The 18,098-nt window shown below is 44.5% G+C and overlaps 1 pseudogene across 1 annotated transcript in view; it reads right to left on the bottom strand.

Annotated features, from left to right (window-relative positions):
- Positions 1 to 18,098, bottom strand: part of LOC311109958 (serine/threonine-protein kinase DCLK2-like) — a 38,182-nt pseudogene extending 20,084 nt beyond the window's left edge. The window contains exons 1-2 of the transcript in view: positions 17,629 to 18,098; positions 11,771 to 12,126 (exon numbers count right to left, since the gene is read on the bottom strand). The product of the transcript in view is annotated as a serine/threonine-protein kinase DCLK2-like (transcript). The remainder of the gene's footprint in view (positions 1 to 11,770; positions 12,127 to 17,628) is intronic.

Raw genomic sequence — 18,098 nt, 5'->3', positions numbered from 1 at the left:
GTCATTGGATTTAGGTTAAAAATGGGTGAAAGAAATATGAAATTCCCTTACGTTGATTACTTTTTTCAAATCCAATCAGTTTTCCATGTTGATTCAACATCATCACATTTAATTTGGGGGTTGGAAACAATGTTGATTCAACCAGTTTTTGCCCAGTGGGAAGTGCTGTAACCAGACCCATCCATTTAATTAGCTATAGAGGATGAATGAAGGAGACCCAACCCAATGAGATAAATATGGAGTCTGTAGCCATTCCAACAGTGGCCTCATCAACCGGCCATTGGGCTCATATGGATTAAGTGACTTTGCATTGAGCCGGTTACTGCACCTACTCATCAATAACCTCTAATACAAATCTGCACTATACTGCATTTGCACTATGGACGTCCACCTCTGCACAGCACTGTATATACTCTGTATATTAGCCATGGCAGCCTCCTTCCCTCTGCTTATATAGATATATTCCCTCTGTATAATGTATATTCAGAGTTTGATGTTTACTGTTCCCATATTGCATATTCTGTATGATGTCTATGTGGACTGTATTCTGTTTGGATACGGTCTACTGCTGGCAGCACCTTCTCACTAAGGCAAATTCCTTCTGTGTAAATGTATTTGGCAAATAAAGGTAATTCGGATTCATTTGGAAAGTGGAGCTCTACTCTTCAGTATACCTGATGCCATGTTTTGAATACATTATCAATGACATCAACACAACTGTTTACTATGCAGCTAGGCCTACATACATGTAAACATAAAACCGTAGGACTAGCATCCCGGGCCCAGCTATCCTACATTATGTTCCCAGAGAGATGTCCATCCATCTCAAAAATGAAATACGCACAACGTTGATCTAATTAACTATCATTCAGTCAGGACTTCCTTCCTTCCTGCCCCATGATAATGGTTCGGCTCCTAGTCCCCTTCATAATGGCTCTTGTATCTAGTCCCCTTCATAATGGCTCCTGTATCTAGTCCCCTTCATAATGGCGCTTGTATCTAGTCCCCTTCATAATGGCTCCTGTATCTAGTCCCCTTCATAATGGCTCCTATATCTAGTCCCCTTCCTAATGGATTCTGTAGGTATTCCATCTCTATTCACTAGGCCTGGTTAAAGGGTTGAGCGGGCAGGCCATTTCAGCCTAATCCTCTCAGCAGTCCTAACAGGGCAGGCCTGTGTACCGTTCCCCTCAGGATAATGAACGAAATGTCATCCTGATGACAACACACACTGAAATAGTTGGATCGTGAAAGACCGTGGCATTTCGATTGCTTTCTTTTTACAATTTTCCCTGACATATAGGCAGAGGATGTTTGGAGAATGAGTTTACAATGTGGATTGCAAAGAGCTACATATACATCTGCACAGTCTATGTCAAGGCGTCAGCATGCTTCAGTTCGGCTGGCGCCTAGCCCAACTCGGATAGGCGAACCGAACGAGTGTGCTCGCATACTCCCTTGAAAAACAAGAAAAATAGTACTGTTCGTCCATTTTAAAACCTGTAGCCGGTATACACTTCCTCAAAAATCAGAATTAATCTAAGATAACGCAAGAAATCTGTCATTCATTTAGACTTTTTGCCGAGGAGATCTTAGTCGCGTTTCTCAATGAAAGAATGTGCATGAAAATGACTCATCTCTCGTTAAATGACAACAAAGACTTTATTGAAAAATCCATACTGTTGACCAATCACGACGAAGGGGTGTAGACGTTGGCCAACGAAGTCCAAAATGAACAGAAACGTCACAAAATAGATGAGGAGAGACAGGCAGGTTACTATGGGCTACCATTGACATCCGAGGGTGTGGGGTGAGGAGGGGTGAAGAAGGTGAGGAGGGGTGAAGAAGGTGAGGAGGGGTGAGGAGGGGTGAAGAAGGTGAGGAGGGGTGAAGAAGGTGAGGAGGGGTGAGGAGGGGTCAAGAGGGGTGAGGAGGAAAGCCTTCTCCAATGACAAAGAAACCATGGCCTAAGGACACTGATTACCAATGCATTCAGAAAACACAGAGGCTTCAATGGAATACACACACAACTATGGCAACTGACAGTAGACCATTTACAATGAAACAAATTATTATTTGTTTGGAATGACTGTAGATCAAAGTCACGGAGTGCAACCTTAGCCTGTCTTTAGTCAAAGTGGAATAGTGGATATGACTAATTGAATGAAAGGAATGGGAAACATACGAGCCATGGAAACCAGCCATCTTTTACAGACTATATGATAGTCCAATTCTCACTCTGCTTCTCCCAGGGGGAAAACTATTACCTGCTACAGTAGACTGTATTGGTGCGCTATCATACCTTGCATCATTTTGAAACGCTGTTGGGATTTTCTCTCTATTCCCACTTAGAAGATTTCCCCTGAGAAAACAAAAATGTCTACCTCTTTATAAGAGCTCCACGTAGGCTAGCTGGATGTGTCTGTGTCACGCACGGGTGCACGGGTGCACACACACACACACACACACACACACACACACACACACAGTGTGCATGTTGTATTCCCTTCAGTTCCACTTACTGTAAGGATAAGGGGAATGAAAAGGCTTGCTCTAAACGAGCAAACCAGCACATGGGGAGATTGGGGCCTAAAGGTCACCTTCTGTGGAGATGACCTCCCTATCCTCCATGTATTTATCTAATATGTAATCACTGTCTATATCATCCACAGATTGATCATACTCATCATATTCCCAGGCCTAACATGTATTTACATTATTACATTTATTTAAGGGTAAAGGTTAATTCTGAGGGGGGAAAGTGGGAAATGGAATTCTCAAATCTTGGTAGAACTGAATTGGCTGTCGGTTGCTTTGCTCAGTGGGGAACCTTAAAAGAGGGGGAGGAGATGGGAGAAGTGGAGGAGGAGAAGGAGGAACAAGATAAGCCACAGGAGGGGGAGGTATATGTCGACGTGCTCTTGAGTAAGGCACTTAACCCCAATTTGCGCCGTACTACTATGGCTGACCTAAGGTGAATCCAGGTGAAAGCTATGATCCCTTATTGATGTTACTTATTAAATCCACTTCAATCAGTGTAGATGAATGGGAGGAGACAGGTTAAAGAAGGATTTTTAAGCCTTGAGACAATTGAGACATGGATTGTGTATGTGTGCCATTCAGAGCGTGAATGGGCAAGACAAAATATTTAAGTGCCTTTGAACGGGGTATGGTATTAGGTGCCAGGCGCACCGGTTTGTGTCAAGAACTGCAACACTGCTGGGTTTTTCATGCATAACAGTTTCCCGTGTGTATCAAGAATGGTCCACCACCCAAAGGACATCCAGCCAACTTGACACAGCCGTGGGAAGCATTGGAGTCAACATGGCCCAGCATCCCTGTGGAACGTTTTCGACACCTTGTAGAGTCCATGCCCCGACGAATTGAGGATGTTCTGAGGGCAAAAGGGGGTGCAACTCAATATTAGGAAGGGGTTCCTAATGTTTTATACACTCAGTAGATGTATAGGAAGTGGAAAAGAGGGTCTGAGTGGATCTGGAGTGGTGATGCTGCAGGCTGACTAGGTTGGGGGTAGGGGAGAGACTCTTTACCTCCCCCTCCCCCTCTCTCCTTATCCCCCCCCCCCCTTCCTTCCCTCCCTTCCTGTGCTCTCATCGCTTGGCCTTGGCCGGATCCTCATCTGTGCTCATAAAATTCTGATGATGTAGTCAGGTCCATCATAATGGTCCATCATAATAGTACAACTGGCAGCCATTCACTGTGATAATGATACACTGAGGCCATAATTCCCACAGGGGGCCAGTATGAAAAAATGTATGCACTCACTAACTGTAAGTCGCTCTGGATAAGAGCGTCTGCTAAATGACTAAAATGTAAATGTAAATAATATAGCCAGCGATATTACCAACGGTAGCTGACTGCAGGGATAATAGAACCATGTGCTGCTCATACGCTGTGAAACGGTTGTGAAGTTACTATGGCTACAGCAGCCAGGTCAAATACATTGGCTGTCCAGAAGGTGTGTGTGTGTGTACACATGCATGCTATCTTACAATCCCACAAGGGGGGACGTCGATGATCAAATCAGCACCTGCAGTGGACTGCACTATACTGTAGCTCCTACAGCATCTATCTATCTATCTATGTTCTTCCAGAAGCCAAATGTCAGTGAAATTAAGCGTGAATAAACAAAATATTTCAGTCTACAATGATTACAGGACAGCTGGCACGTTCTCTTTCTTCAATCCCATTTCCTGCCATAGAACTCCTATTCTTTCTTTCTCCACACGGCTTTGAGATGTAAAACAGAGAGAAGTTTCTCTCTCAAAGCAGCAGCTGATTCAGTTGGCCCTGATATAGGGATATCAATTAACATTCATCCAGACTAGTGGCTTAGCAAGAGAGAGCTGGACTGAGAGCGCATTGTGTTTACAAATGGAGAGTACACACACACACCTGACAGCTGCACTTTAACCCCCTACACACACATACGCGAGCACACACACACTCCCTCAAATGATATGTCTAATTATCCGGTGATGATCAGGGCCCTGGTAGGGGAGCTAGGGGAGGATATCTGGGGGGTGGGGTGTTGGTTAGCAGACCCCTACAGACACAGATATTGCCTGGGACCAATGATTTGATTGTTTGGAGGAGGAGCAGATGGCAGGCGTGGGTGTAGTCGTGGGGCCGTCCTTCATGTCTTAGCGCTGGTAGCTTGTTAGCGCTGGCTGCTAAGCCCAAGGGTGAGGCATTTGATGGGCTTTCTGAGACCCCTCTCTGGGGCTTTGGGTTCTAATACGCTAGCGGCTATGCTAACTGTAAAAGGCTCTCATTTGAAGGATTTATGAAGTTCTTACACAGCCAAAACAGTGTGATAGCGTTAAAGACTTAGAAGCCAATGTTTTGGATTATATACTGAATGTAATTATATGAGGGGAAAACTAACATTCGAAATGATAAGCCAACACTTGAGGAGAAAAGAGAATCCCTTCTTCTCTCTAATAACAAAAGCATCCACTTTACTGTAATACAGAGATAAAAAGGACACACTGAAATGGCTCTTCTCAAGGCCATCTCACCCTTCAAAGGACAAATCAGACGTAATAGTGAGTGACATCATGTTACAGCCATGGGAGACACACAGACAGACACACACAGACAACCCCCTCCAGAGTCTGCTGGAGAGGGAATCACAGGAGACACGCCCGTCTAGAGACATGAGCACGGGGAGCGTCTCAGAGCGTGAAAAGCAGCTTAGCTGGAGGAGAGAGGCTCTGTTAGAGAGAGGGAAAGAGAGAGAGCGAGTCAACTGTCAGATTATCCAGACAAGTCTAATGTAGAGAGTTCACTTGGTAGGCAGGCAGATTGGACAAGGAGCAGTGGAAAAGCAACAGGCCGTGGATTATGTAGTTAACCATTTAACTGCTAAAGATTTAACATCAGAAATCCTAGGTATAAGCATTGCTTATTTATTCAGACACAAGAGTTTTTGATGACTTTACAAAATTGCATGAACTTAAAAATATGACCAGAAAACCAGAGTAATATTTGTAGTTACCTGAATAATTTTCATTCAAAAATCGAATTGGACACATACAGTATGTTCAAATCAAATTCCATTGACTGAATGGCGGTCATTGAAGTGGATCCATTATAGTCCAACTCTGTTCTCTAAGGGTCAGGTTTCAGGCTTCCGCAGTTAAATCTCTAAATTGACTAATCTAATTTTGATAGCCTTTAGAAGCCAATCAGAGTTACTATTATTGTCCGAAAACACTGTAGATAAAAACCCACTCACCATGTGTACTACATGCATCCCAGTAAAAAACCCACAGAACACTACCACAGAATACTACTACAGAACACTACCAGAGAAGTTGAATACAGTACATACCAGTACAGAGATATTGTTTTACATGTAGAGGAGTTGACATGACTACAGTTACAGTAGACAGCAGGCCACAGTATGGTCTGAGAGAGACAAGGCCATTGGCCGGTTTCCTGTCTGCTCCAATGGGAGTTGAGGACATCTGCCATGCTCTCCTCCCCTATCCCATACCCTAATCCCATGCCAGAGAGGGGCTGGTGCCTGGTGGTCACATGAGCAGGTGGCAGGGACTGATTTAACTCTTGGTCTCAGCCTGGTCAGAGACAACAACTGTTGGGTGGAAATTCTCAGCCGAGCATTGCAAATATGATACTTCAAATAACATCATGTGCAATCACTGTCAAATGTCAATGTCTGAGTATTTATATGACTTTTCTTTCTGTCCCCTTGTAAATTTAAGGTTATACGGACAAGTATGGGATCATGCTGGGATCCTTTAAACAATAAATTAAATGTATAATTTTTACAGCCATAGTGCCCTTACATTGACCTCCATTTTGAATGCATGTTTTGAATGACACAGCATCATGAGAGTGTACATCCTGTTTTGCTCCCAGCTCCGATTAGATACACACCAGTGGAGGCTGTTGAGGGGAGGACGGCTAATGATAATGGCTGGAATGGAGCGAATGGAATGGCATCAAACATATGGAAACCATGCGTTTGATACCATTCCACCTATTTCGCTCCAGCCATTACCACGAAACCCGTCCTCCCCAATTAAGGTGCCACCAACCTCCTGTGATACACACATAGAAGGCCTTTCCTAGGATCCGCCTCAATGACTCAAAAGGACACGGTTACTCAACTATAGGGCCATGAATGCATCCCCATTAACCTCCAGGGATAATCTGCTTTTAAACAGTCCCCATCGATCCTCCTCAATGACAGAAAACTGCTCTATTGGAGTTCCCATTCGATGGAGTCGTGTAGGATGTGGTGTCCTGGTATATGCTGTAACATGCAACAGAGGATTCACAACCAGGCCTCTATCAGGACTGAAAGGGCTGTTAATATGGTGATATAAATCAACTGATGGAGTGGATCATTACTGGAGCATGTGACAGGAAGCAGGACAAGATCGATCCGTCTCAGGAGGTGAACATACAGTAGATGGTCTGAGTAACTAATGGAGAATGACCTTATCATTAACAACCCATGCTCTGTGTGTTAACATCTCAAACTCATCAAAACAGCTCAGAGAGAGTGCAACAATATGGGTCTTATCTATTTATAATGAACAACAACAAGAAATGACAGCATCTTACGTCTGAAATATGGATCTGCTAAAACTCTAAATGATGAGTCTGCATCCTATCCCTCAACGATGGTAGGAGTTACTGTAAGCTCCATTCATTATGCAATACATGTTGGTGATATGGCTGTAGTGTCATTGGCTGCCAGGTATTTTAACCCTCCCGTTGTCCTAGGGTCAAAATGACCCGCCACTGTGTTGAACCAACTTTATTTAATTTTTATATTTTTTGGATCATTTGTGAGAAGGAGGCAGTGATACTTTCTTTAAAGTCTCACTGCCTCCTTCTCACAAATGATCCCAAAAATATAAAAATTAAATAAAGTTGGTTCAACACAGTGGCGGGTCATTTTGACCCTAGGACAACGGGAGGGTTAAATGATGTTCAAGCACATGAGCCATCCCTCAGAGCTCCACAGGCCTGGCCTGCTGTTAGGGTTGTGTACTCTCCTTTGAGCTAGCCTGGGTCCCATACTGTATGTGCTGTAGCCAACTCTTCTATCGTTGTCATGGTTACAGACAGGTTGGTTGTTTAGCAACAAAACCGACGCTTGCGCAACTCCGGGGCAAAACAGACGGTGTTGGCTTAGACTGTTGACATGTAAACTATATTTAGTCTCCAATGTTTATTGAAAAAATAAATGTGCACAATGAGCACTTGTCTCTCAAATACATCGTTACAGTTGTTGGTTAGCTAGAGGTGACATCAGCCAAAACAAGACATGGTATCAAGAACAAGATAAAACTAGCTGAAATTAGCCACTTATGATTCCCCACATGGCAGGTTCTTGTTATTGTTGCTAGCTATCTGGACAACACACGGACTTCTGCCCCATTGAAGTATGTGCATCATTTGTGATGTTGTCAGCTAACCAGTCTATAAGTATATGCAGTAACCCATAGTTTCAAATGGAGCGCTGCCATAACAAATTGAAAGCAGCATAATAACAAAATGCTATAGAACTGACTGTAACCTAACTGAAAGCTACAGACAAAAACACTTAACATTCTCTCTGAGCAAGAACAACGGTATTGTTGGAGCCAAGCCTTTTCATTCATGCATTACCATAATCTTGTCATTTGCATATGCCTGGCAGCTCATATGCCTGGCAGCTAATTTTTTTTAAACAGGGGGTTTGGAAAGAGGAGGTTTCCCTATGAAATTCCAGGGACAGTCAGTCTGCGTTCCAGACAGCCCTACAGCTCTCGTTTGGATTTACCACCAGCTTCTACAGGCAAATCCCCTGTGACATCATCAGTGCGCGTCACAGTCAACCATCCCGCCGCATTGCATTCCAAACAGCCCTGGTGAGTCGCCTGCCTTAAGCAGTCCCCAAGGACAGAGCAGGAAGGGCACTCCATCTCTTTCTCTCACACCTTCTCTCTCTGCTTCATCTCTACACCAAACAGGATTCCTCCTCTCTCTCTCTGTCTAGTGCCGACAACACTGAATGTTGACGGATAAATGGAGAAAACCCCTCAGTCAACTTGCAGCTGTATTGCAGCATCATTTATGATAAAGTCCCAGCCCACAGCACAGTCAATCTGTTTAAGTGAACCGTGAGGGGATAGAGACAGACAGAGAGTCAGTACTCTTTCTGTCACAGACATGGGACAGAATTAATAACGGGGTGGATATCTAATGGGGCATTCCCAAACATCCATCATGCTGTAGCCTATGCTTGGAAATGTTTGAAAGAGCAGCGATGTTGAGTGCCAGAGGGAGTAAGGGAGACCATCGACTCAACAGAGACGATGGCTGATCTTTTCAGTCATCGCTTTTTACTCCATCACTCTCTCGTTCTATCTCTCTGTCGTTCTATCTGTGGATGGCTGATTAATATGCGGCCAGAATTGGACTGAAATGGTGAATCACTGATAATGTACCTAAAACATGCTCTCTCTGGGCTGAAAATCAAGCTTGGTCAGCCATTTCTGGTCCAATACTGCCGTTTATTTCAGTCTGTGCTGCAAGACTGGTTCATTGACACAAACAAAAGCAAATAGGGGCGGATACTGCAAGTGTACTGTACTGTACACATTAACTGTCTGCTCTGTCAGAGAGAGAGAGAGGAACATCCAGGCCCTGCCTCTCCTCCTGTTACAGAGCCTCCTCTGAGTAGAGGCTTCAGTATGTTGGGCTGGCCAGCAGGCCTGACTGTCTGAGAGGATAGGGATCATTATTTTCATGAGTCACTTCTCTGGCCCGTCCGTGAAGATTCTCGCCGGCTCCGGGAATCTGTCCGGAAAGAAGGGTCAACTGTGTTTTCTGCCAGGTCTATATTCAGAGAGTTTAGAAGGAATGGGGTTGGAGATACTACTCCACAGAGCTAGGCTTTACGGAAGAGTGGCCAGAAAAAAAGCCATTGCTTTAAGAAAAAAATAAGCAAACACGTTTGGTGTTCGCCAAAAGGCATGTGGGAGACTCCCCAAACATATGGAAGAAGGTACTCTGGTCAGATGAGACTAAAATTGAGCTTTTTGGCCATCAAGGAAAATGCTATGTCTGGTGCAAACCCAACACCTCTCATCACCCTGAGAACACAGTGAAGCATGGTGGTGGCAGCATCATGCTGTGGGGATGTTTTTCCATCGGCAGGGACTGGGAAACTGGTCAGAATTGAAGGAATGATGGATGGCGCTAAATACAGGGAAATTCTTGAGGGAAACCTGTTTCAGTCTTCCAGAGATTTGAGACTGGGACGGAGGTTCACCTTCCAGCAGGACAATGACCCTAAGCATACTGCGAAAGCAACACTTGAGTGTTTTAAGGGGAAACATTTAAATGTCTTGGAATGGCCTAGTCAAAGCCCAGACCTCAATCCAAGATTGCTGTATACCAGCGGAACCCATCCAACTTGAAGGAGCTGGAGCAGTTTTGCCTTGAAGAATGGGCAAAAATCCTTAGTGGCTAGATGTGCCAAGCTTATAGAGACATACCCCCAAGAGACTTGCAACTGTAATTGCTGCAAAAGGTGGCTCTACAAAGTATTGACTTTGGAGGGTGAATAGTTATGCATGCTCAAGTTCTTAAAACATATTGTGCATCTTCAAATTGGTAGGCATGTTGTGTAAATCAAATGATACAAACCCCCCAAAAATCCATTTTAATTCCAGGTTCGCAAGCCACTGTATCTCCCTGGCATATTACATCATTTATGCACCAGCATACAATACATTTTTGGACTCACCTTGTTGTGCTGTGATCACTTGAACAGGAAGGTGGCGCAGCGGTCCTTCGTGGGCAAATTCTGTCATCAAACTTTGTCATCAAAGTCTGGCATTCTCTGGATGTATGGTGCTTTCAAGACAACTGGGAACTCGGAAAAAACAAGGTTGAATCATGATGACGTCAGTGATCTTCAGGTCGTAGCTCTAGAGAGAGGCCGAGTTCCGGATTTACAATTCCGAGCTGGATGACCGTTCAAAACGTATTTTCCCAGTCTGAGCTTGTTTTTCCCGAATTCCCAGTTGTCTTGAACTAATTGAAGTCAGATTTCGTAGTTCCAAGTTAAAAGTTGTTTTGAGCGCGGCACAAATCATGCTTCATTGACAGCATGGCCAATGTTGAATGTTTATCATTTTAAGCTTGGAAGAGAGACCCTTAATCCCAGACTTGGGACCACACAGCCACTCCACTGAATAGCAGGCTAGTGATTGCAGTTAGCTAGTGATTGCAATGCTTGCAGTTAGCCACTGATTCCTTCCAAACCACTCATTGTTGAATTTGCGATTTCCAACTTGTTGTGTAATATTTATGTCCAATGGCCGATGAGCACCGATACGTTTTATCTATAATTTCTCTTCATTATTTCTCTTCATATGACAAGGATTAAAAAGGATTTGCCAGTAGATTGTCGACTTGATTCATGATGATGACTGCTAGCTAAGATTTTGACAGTATGATGTTGACATGATCAGTCCAATCAAAGCTACTGTAGATATAACGTGATTTGACGTCTTTTATCTGTGGCCAATGCCCTTGAGCCTTCTTGGATGGGCACTTCTAATGTAACTCTATGGCAACACCCAAGGGGCTTGAATTTTCAAGCTCTACCCTTAGACTTGGAGGTGACATAGTGTCCCCATGAGTGACAGAACACTGAGCCAATCACGGCTGCCCCGCCACCACAGAAAGCACTTAGCTAGGCTGAAACACCTGCGTTTTGGAGCTGCCTTCCTCAATAAAGCAAAAAAGAGACCATGTTTATATGCGGCTTTATTAACTCAATGATTCTTCTTCTTTTTTTTTCATGGTTTGCAAACTGATATGTGACACGTATTAATGCCAGAATAACATGCATAACAGGCAAGCTAAAAACGTTGGGCTCAAAACTGGTAAGGGTCGCCACTGCATCTGGTACTGATACCTCACATGTTTTGCATTTACATTCCCATCCACAGAGCAGCTTTGCAGCGTTAGGTTTAACCCAACATACTCTAATATAGACAGTCCCTAAAGTATCATTATTCATGCTTGCAACAGCAAGGTTGAGGTTTTGATGCCTAAATGGGAAACATATGCTGAACACAACTGTCTGTAATACCATTTTTGAGAAATAAATGGCTAAATAACCATATCATATACCTCAGGATTGGAGTTGAGACCCTGTGCTATAGTAAGTAACCATGTTATTGCATTTACAGAGTTATTATCATCTTACCTGTTTTCCCTCCAGTGTGTAGAGCCGTTTGACTGCCCCGGAGTCCAGCTTGATGGCGTCTGTGATGTCGGTCAGCACCTGTTCGAAGGAGTGGGCCGTCTTCTTATTCAGCAGGATCCTCACTGCCTTCCTGGGCTTGACCCCGCTGCGGATGACTGTGACCAGCTTGGGCTTGATGAAGTCTCTGGTGCCGAGGCTGGCCTCGCTACGCTGCAGCTCGCCCTTTACCAGGGTGCTGAGGGAGGACAGGGAGCGGGACTGGCCTGCCTTGATGCCCACTGACCAGTTGGGGTTAACGTTCTTGGTGTAGTCCACCCGGCGGTAGGGCTCGTTAGAGGCACACACGTAGCTCTCACCTAAAGGGAGGAAGATGGGAGAGCTACTTAGAATATAGGCTTCTTTTTTAAATACCTTTCATTAAAATCGTGGAATCAACATTTCATAAAAAGGTACCATCAGATCCAGCAATTGAGTTATTGAAGCTACAGTAAATCAACTCCATCGCATTTTCCAGCTCTGAATGCCACCTTACAACTGTCAATGGATAACCATTAATTCCAGTTGACTAAATGAGTGATAATTAGCCACGTCTCGGAGAGTAACTCCAGTCGGCTCGACTGTGGATGACAAAGAGTTAAGGTTCCCCAGTGGAAACAAAAGCCACATTGAGACTGAGGCCAGCCAGTCAGTGTAACCCAGCCTTCTCTGTTTCTCTGCGAGCTCTCTCGGCCTGCCGCGTTGGACACTCTCCAAAGCTAAGTATTTTCCTTTTCCTCGCCGGGCATTCCATTGTAGCAGTTAGCGTGTGTGTGTGTGTGTGTGTGTGAGCGTTTCCCCTCAAGACCAGATTCATTTGACGACTCAAAAGGCTTTGCTGGTAAATGGAACCACAATAAGGGTAAGAGGAGGGTGGGTGATGGTGTTTGGAGGCTGTTTGTTGGAGGACAACATATGTAGGAATTTATTTTTTGCATTCTGGGCCACTGAGTCAAACTAGGAGAGGGAGACATTGCTAACCTCTAATCTTTTCATCATGGATTTTACGGTTTGTCACAAGACTAGTGAAACCACAGAATGGCATACTGTAGTAGCATGGAATATGCTATGCATGCAACTAAGTGAACCCATATTGCTGCCTTTGTTGTCCTTGCATAGCGCTATACTTGCGTATCTGGCCTTTTACCAGTTTAAGCTCAAGGCACCGATCGATGACAACATGACTGAACTGGGAAAGGTGAGAAAACATTGTTATTATATGTAAGAGATAGAAAGAGAGAGATGTTCAAAGAAGGGTGATGCTAAATAATGCTAAATGAACTAAGAAAGGCGAGAAAACATTGTTATTGTGTGTAAGAGAGGGAGAGGGGAATCTGAAGGATCTGAAGGGGAACGAACAATGACTCAACAGAATCTATCCATCTAGAACCGTAAGGAAAGCTTATGGAAGCAAAGGTTAAGGTTTGAGTTTTGTTCCAGTCAACCCTGCTCTTATTATGTGAGTAACCAAAACATCCTGTTCTCAGCAGTCAGTCATCCAGGAACAGAAACAGGAAGACAACAGTGAATGAGTCACCTAATGACAGTGGAGACAGTGCTTAAAGAAAGGTGTCATCCCTCAGGGAAAGGTGAACGGAATCATTTGCGAGAGTGGTGTGAAGACGATGGCTAACCCACCAGAATAGCTTGAGTACAATACCCAGCATTATTTTCAAGAGCCACGACTGAAAAAGATGAAGATCCTTTTGTCATAAGCTTACTACTACTACTACTTCCTGTAGTAACATTGTGTGCTGTCCATGGTGCTGAGATCAACCTAAACCAGGATTTTGGTTTATACCAAAATATCAATCTGTTATCTTCTCAACTACATCACAGTATTATCTACTGCCTCATGGTTCCTCTCATCTGCTTTAAGACAAAGAAAAAGGGACGGAAAGGAGGAGGAAGAGGACAGAAGGAAGAGAGAGACTTCTGAGACGGCGAGACCCAAGACGCCTGGATTTATTCATCTACCAATTAACCAAAGGCTAATTAACGACGCTAGGCCACAGCTGAGGGACCCGAACAGATGAAAACGGTAACACCAGATCAGACGAGGAGCCATCATCAATTCAGATCTGAAAGCCTGGAGAAACAGAAGTGGCCTTCTGAAGGGGGCTCAGGGGTGACAGTGACGAGGGGATGAGATGAGGGGTCTCAGCACACACACACACACACACACACACACACACACACACACACACACACACACACACACACACACACAGTATCATGGACCGTCGGTGACAGGAATACCCCAGGGGACGAGAGGGGGGTGTAAAGTGCGGCATCACCAGAGAGGTTAGGGGATCCTGGATGGGTGATACCCTTCAGTGGCCCTACAGCGGGGGCCTCACGTGGAGCACAGCTGAGACCACAGCCCCTTAAACAGCTCCCTAACCAAACATCAGCTGGTCGCTATGGAGGAGAGGGGGCGGATCCATCAGTGTGTGTGCTGATCCGTCACTGAGCAAATACACACAGATGTCATCACTCAGTGGGGTAAGTGAGAGGTCATGGATTGAGAATGTGTTTGTCTGATGTAGTCCTTAACACTATGGTGACATCTAAACAAGCAATGTTTTCCCCTGAGTGAAGACTGATGTTGAATCAATCAGCTTATTACATACATTGGATCGTATCAAACGACAGGTGCATCATAATGCATTGAAAGTCCTCCTCAAATGGCACACAATAGGTGTAGCATAAGACCACTATCGTGGTTTGGCTTGGTTTGGATCCAATCAAATGCCTCACTGTCATTTCCATAAGCACACTACAGCAGAGACAGAGGGGACAGCCACTGAGAGGACAGCCGCAGCCCACTGACAAAACAAGTTACTGAGGAGGCAGAGTTCAGGGCTACGATAATTAGGACTCCTTCACACCATTATCCCGACCAATGGAGTCTCTACAGTAAAGAGGGGACTTCTTGAGTGGAACCCAATCTGTGTACTGTTTATGGAAGGAGTTTGGAGTCCAGTCATTGTACAGTAGAAAGAATGGAATGGATAGAGAGGTTCCAAAATAAACTTGGCACCATATCAAATGTCCAATAGGATTGGCTTAAGAGCTCAAACTCTACTCTTATTATAAGCCTTTGGTAGAGTAATTGAAAAGGTAAAAACTATACAGAACTCTTCATTAGCCACTGTACCTACAGTATGAACTCACAGGCCACTGTACCTACTGCAGTATAAACCCAAATAACCTTAAGATGAGAACAACAACAAGTTTTCACAGCCAGAGAAAGTGAGTTGGCCCACTTTCCTGCCAAATCAGAGCAGAGAAAGTGTGATGCCTGCCTGGAGGATTCCAGATTCCACTCTGAAAGTTTACTTGGCAGAAAACAGGCATTACATCCAGAGGTGAGGCTGAAGTAATAGGACTGGCACCATCTTCTACACCACTCACTGTACCACAGCAGCACCCATTGTCCTTCCTGACAGTCCAACCAGAAGTGATGCAATGTGTCTCTCAGCCACGGGATTGGGCGCTGACCTAAATCTACCACCCCATCCTCTCTGGGGACATGGGGGGAGGAACAAGTGGAACGAGTGCAGAGGCTTATATTTGGAAGGAGGAAGGAAAGATGTCAGCTGAGAATAAACAGGGGGATGAGAGAGGAGAGAGGGGCAGGTGAAAAGGACAGCACTGGAGTAAAACTAACGGGAGTCAGGAGATAAGCTATACAAAGGAAAAGGAAAGTCCCACACTCATCTCTCCTAGCTGTGGATTGATTTGAATATGACAGCGCTACCATGGGCTGGTGCAACAACCGTAACCTTTCATGCTAAGAGAGGATTGTAGAGAGGTCACAGATCAGACAGCAGACTGCAGGACTCAACACAAAGATTATTGTATTACCCAGGCACCACCGGCCACTGTCACTGCTGCAGCCTGCGACACAGAGAGGAGAGTTGCTCACACACAGACAGAACCACTGTGTAGCAGTGGAGGCTGGTGGGAGGAGCTATAGGAGGACAGGCTCATTGTAATGGCTGGAATGGAATTAATGGAACGGAGTCAAACATGTGGTTTTCATACGTTTGATATCGTTCCATTGAGTCCAGTCCAGCCATTACAATGAGCCTGTCCTCCTATAGCTCCTCCCACCAGCCCCCATTGCGGTGTAGGTCTATACATAGCAAATCTACCAAGTAGGGAGAGAGATCTACTGTAAAGGAAAGAAGGTAATGTTCACATTTCTCAACCTTTGCATACTCATTTTCTGGAATAATACTCACACACTTCAAACGTACTGAATTCATTTGACTTTAGATGTGTGGGGTCTAGCCAGGCCAATATACATGATGCTTTATTAAGCATTCCTGTGAAATGACTGAGCTAATAACTCATGTGGATATATAACAACGGTATGACCTGACCATGTTGTTCAGTTCTTTGAAGGTAGTTGTACATATCTTATTTGTACTATTAGTACCGTTGTAATAACAGCTTCCTCTATACCTCAATGTTGACATTTTCCATTCTCCCATCGACAGGGGGATGAGGGGGGTGTAGAGGGGGACACTTCCATGTTGTATGCCCAGAGGGTGAAAAATCACTCTAAGGACCATTTTAACAGCCAATGAAGCACAGAACACTGGCCAGAGCTCGCACTAACACACACACTGCTCTAAGATCAATGGAGGATCGATGTACTTTAATGCAAACTGTGCTGCCTAGTACTGCTATTGCGGGTCTGTCATCTATGTGGTTCTCACACTCACACACACACACACACACACACACACACACACACACACACACACTACTACTGGGTCATGTGTGTGTCACAACTGCTTTACCAAAAAGGAAACCCTGCTGATTCAAGAGAGACTATTGACAACAAGATTGACTTCCGCTTTTAACCCAACCCCTCTGAAAGACACATACATACAGGTTTTGGAGAGGTGCGGGGGGGGGGGGGCTACCACCTGGGCGCCCGGGGAGTTTTTGTTAAGTGGGTTAAGTGCCTTGCTCAAGGGCACCATGGCAGGCAGTTGCATCTAGGATTTGATACCAGCAATCCTCCGGTTGCCAGCTCACTTCACAACAGATTTTTCCTGTTGGACCCGAGATTTGAACTGGCAACCCTCTGGTTGCTGGCTCGCCTCTCTAACCAATGAACCTAAATGTAGTATAATGAGGCTATAATGTAATATAATGAGATTATAATGTAGTATAATGAGGCTATAATGTAGTTTAATAATGCTATAATGTAGTATAATGAGGCTATAATGTAGTATAATGAGGCTATAATGTAGTATGAGGCTATTAATAATTGCTTTCTTATACAACATAATAGCCTCATTATACCACTTTATAACCTCATTATACTACATTATAGCCTCATTATACTACATTATAACCTTATTATACTACATTATTGCCTTATTATACTACATTATATCATATCATGTAGTATAATAGGCTATAATGTAGTATAATGAGGCTATAATGTAGTATAATAGGCTATAATGTAGTATAATAAGCCTATAATGCAGTATTAGCTAGTATTCTTCCCAAGGGGAAAGCTGATAGCAGAATACACCTGCATATTTATGAACAAGGAGTCAATGTCAAACAGCTGGGGGAACTCTGATGACAAGCAGGACGCCAAATGGTTTAGGTGAGGGTTTGCTGAAACCTGAGAGATACGAGTCTGTCTGGTCAAATCTAATAATGAGTACTTTGGATCAATCAGCTCATTCATCAATATGCGCGAGTATTGATCTCTACATGATTTATTATGTCATTTGTAGGACTGGGCTGTGTGTGTGGGGAGGGGGCCGGGGGTGACTGTGTGTCCTTACCCTCTACTAACTCGTCCAGGATGCTGATCTTCTTGCTGCCGTCCACGGTGTAGATGCTCCGGACACCTTGTGGCAGGTTGACGTTGTCCGAGAGAGACCGGGTAAGCTCCATAAGCAGGGCGTCTAAGGACCTAAAACGATCGTTGGACACGGCATACACCAAACCCTTGAAGTATTTGTCACCATTTCGGTAGAACCGCACTTTTTTGGCTTTCTTCTCCGAGGTGAGCGACTGGAGCGTGCGCGTTCGGTAAAAGCTACAGTGCGCGCTGTGCGCCGGGCTGGGCACGAGACCGTTGCCTCTGGAGCCGGACTGGGATCCCGAGCCGTTAGCCCGTGATGAACGGTGCGTTTTGTCCCGTTCCTCAAAGTGTTCCCATTCAATACTTCTGCTGAGCGACATGTTCGATCTGTTTATGTTTTGATCTATCCACAGAAGAAAACAATAGCAAATGGCTCCTACAGGCAAG

This window comes from Coregonus lavaretus (genome assembly GCF_964263955.1).
Source record: "Coregonus lavaretus genome assembly, contig: SUPER_35_unloc_1, whole genome shotgun sequence".
Taxonomy (NCBI): domain Eukaryota; kingdom Metazoa; phylum Chordata; class Actinopteri; order Salmoniformes; family Salmonidae; genus Coregonus; species Coregonus lavaretus.
The sequence above is the reverse complement of the archived record's forward strand: the minus strand, read 5'-3'. Positions and strand labels throughout refer to the sequence as shown.